This window comes from Leopardus geoffroyi, chromosome C2 (assembly GCF_018350155.1).
Source record: "Leopardus geoffroyi isolate Oge1 chromosome C2, O.geoffroyi_Oge1_pat1.0, whole genome shotgun sequence".
In the NCBI taxonomy this organism is placed as follows: Eukaryota; Metazoa; Chordata; class Mammalia; order Carnivora; family Felidae; genus Leopardus; species Leopardus geoffroyi.
The window spans coordinates 51,059,195-51,062,332 of NC_059333.1; the positions used below are offsets into that span (position 1 = coordinate 51,059,195).

At 38.7% G+C, this 3,138-nt stretch overlaps 1 pseudogene; it reads right to left on the reverse strand.

The window, feature by feature from the left end:
• Window positions 1-1,183: 1,183 nt before the first annotated feature.
• On the reverse strand, window positions 1,184-2,768 carry LOC123576097 (annotated as a pseudogene).
• Between the last annotated feature and the right edge of the window lie 370 nt (window positions 2,769-3,138).

The following is a 3,138-nucleotide window of genomic DNA, read 5'->3' on the forward strand; positions in this document are numbered from 1 at the left end:
CAGGTAGTCAATCAACTCTTGTTCAAATTGGACACACATCAAATCTAGCATTATGGGAGTTTTATTTATTTGGAAGTGAACTTTTAACTATTAATACAAATGCCAAGATACTATACAAAACATCCACAGAAACTTTTTTCATCTTTTTTTTTAATTGTTCACAAACGTTACCTACATTATCCAACATAGAACAGAGAAATGGTACATCTTTTTCTTTCAATTTGCATACAGTGGAAAAACAAGAGTATATATATATATATATATATATATATATATACACACAAAGTTTAATGAATAGAAACTAGCAGGCTGACAGTTTGTAAGTGAGAAATTATCCTATAAAAATAATAAGAATCTATTTAGCATCAGTCACTTGCATAACCAAGTATTATTCTGATTAATAAAATTTGCTGCCATTAGGCTTCTGGCATATACTTATACCATTACTGAATTTGTAGTATTGCTTCCCACCTTTGTTCTCCTTCATAATTACTAACATAGAAAACTGCTACAGAGCAGGGGTAAGTATTTGCAAAAGCAAACAAAAAAATCCCCAGCTTATAACCATGACTGTATATGACAGAATTTCTTCCCAAGAAATGGCCTTTCAAATCATCAAGAAATCACCAGAATGGAATTTGCCAAGGTACTATGCCTATGTCCAAGAAGAGATCCATTTATTTATATCCAACAGAGGAGCTAAAAATCAAACTTAATATTTAGTTTGGGGTAGGTTGGGCAATCTAGCCATTTGAAAAATGACTTTAAAATAATGGCCACTAAAAACAGGTTCACTAAATTTATTTTAAAAATCATAAAACAAAAGAGTATTACATTCTGGACAAGGCTCTGGGTATATGCCAGGGACATGTGGATTATCATACTTTTCCTCTCTGTCCCACATCCCAAAATGTTATGGTGACCACAAAGCAAAGTTTTCACAATAATCATACGGGAAATAATTTTTTTTCTTGTTTTTAGATTAAATCACCAACAATGAACAAAAACTAACACTCATTCACTCTGCTGATGTTTCAAAATTTCAATGTTAATTTTAACATGCCCATTTGTAAGGAACTAAAACATTACATCTGGTGAGCAGCAAAGATTTCACTACACCTCAAATGCAGAACACCTATGATCAGAGGAATGTTGGCTTTTTAAACATAAGCAGATTAAAAACAAACAAACAAACAAACAAAAAAACAAGATGCAAGACTCCTTCAATTCTTCACTAGTCTTAGAAAAACTTTCCAGAATTCTGTCACAGTTTTCTGCAGCAAATATTATGCATTCTGTACCTGGTCCTGTGTTCCTGTAATGGTAATGATCAGATCTTCAGACCCTTCTAAAGGTTTGTCAATTTTTACTGAAGTTCCTGACTCATGACGGATTTGTTTAATCTGCTGACCACCTTTGCCAATAATAGATCCAGCCAAATCTTTGGGAATAGTTACTTGTGTAGTCCATCAAGATCACCATATGAGCCATGACCCCCTGCATAGGAATAATCATATCCAGAGCCATCCTGGGTTCATAAGCCATCTGCCATTTGGATGGGCTCCACGTATCTATTGGAGAGTCCCAAATTTCATGAAAACCAGTCATGCCATATTAGTGGTCTCTGGGGCTTCTTCTGTTATAGGCCCTTAGATCTCTTCCTCTAGGTGGTGGTGGTGGAGGAAGAGTCTGAGGCCTGCTACCACCCCAGCCACCTCATCTAGGAGGAGGTGGGGGGGGGTCCTAGTCAAAGGGTCATATCATGATAATCTCTTCTAGATGGAGGCATAGGATGCCCACTCCACCAGGAAGCACTGTGTCAAAACTGGCCCCACATGGGAAATCCCACAGGATGTCCATGGTGGTCATAAAACATCATCATAAAACCACCATAATTGTAAGTTTCATCATAAAAATTGGGATCATAAGGCTGTGCACATCCTTTGATGGGAGACTCCAAAGTAAGATCAAGGATGATCTTGATGCACTCGACAACCCTATCAGGTTTTCCTCTAATAAGAATGACTCTATGAGGAATGAGGACAGCATTCCAGGAAAAACGTGAATATTGTCTGTATGTTCTCCTGAAGTTCTTTGATTTTATCACCTTTGACCCAATAACTCCCCCCGCAGACTCTGATGAATCAACAGTTCCAAATCGCAAAGTCACTTCCTTTATAGTGTGGGTAATTTAAGCATTCTACAGCATCAGATTCAGGTGGGAGCTGGATGGTTGCAGTGGGTGATGGTACCTGCAGGCCCTCTTCCAAGGTAGAGATGATTTTCTTCAGAATTTCTCCAATTGTTTCAATATCAGCACTGATACTCAATATGTTCTCTGAGTCACTGCTGTCTGTGACTGAAACACTGACATTGTAGTCTGTACGGGGAGTAAGTGAGTGAGTGATTATTTATTTATTTATTTATTGGGGCGGGGAGAGAGAGAGAGAGGGAGAGAGAGAGAGACAGAGAGAGAGAGAGAGATAGAGAGAGAGAGAGAGAGAGAGAGAGAGAATCTTAAGCAGACTTCAGGCCCAGTGCAGTGCCTGACATGGGGCAAGATTCCATCATCAGGAGATCATGACCTGAGCCAAAATCAAGAGTCAGATGCTTACCCGACGGAGGCACTCAGGAGCCCATTGAGCCTTCTTAATATTCTTGTTTCCTTTTCCAATCACTGCTCCAGCATTCTTGCTCTGAAGCAGAATGCGTAATTCAACCATCTCCTCAGTATTTCTAGACTTTAATAGCTTGTTCCTCTTCCACATCTCCTGCAGGGGAGCTTTTGCTCATTTTCTGTCTAGCTGTGACTGGCTGAGTGCCTCCAGGCAGCACAGGGACGATGGCATCACCAGGTATGGCAGCATGAGGATGTCAGTTGGTCCTGCCCAGAACACTTCAGTTCTGCTCCACAAGGATATATAATACCTGACTGGTGTGTCCATTTAACACAAGAATATGGAAACTGAACAGCCAAAGGAAACCTTCCCTAATACCTTGATTTAATTTAAATAAGTCAAATTCTCTCATTCCTACAATTAGTTTCAGCAGATTTGTCTTTCTTTCAAATTTTAAGTTCTGACTTAATTGATTTTTGTAGTTGTTGTTTTCTATTCTTCAAATAAGAAATTGCATTGA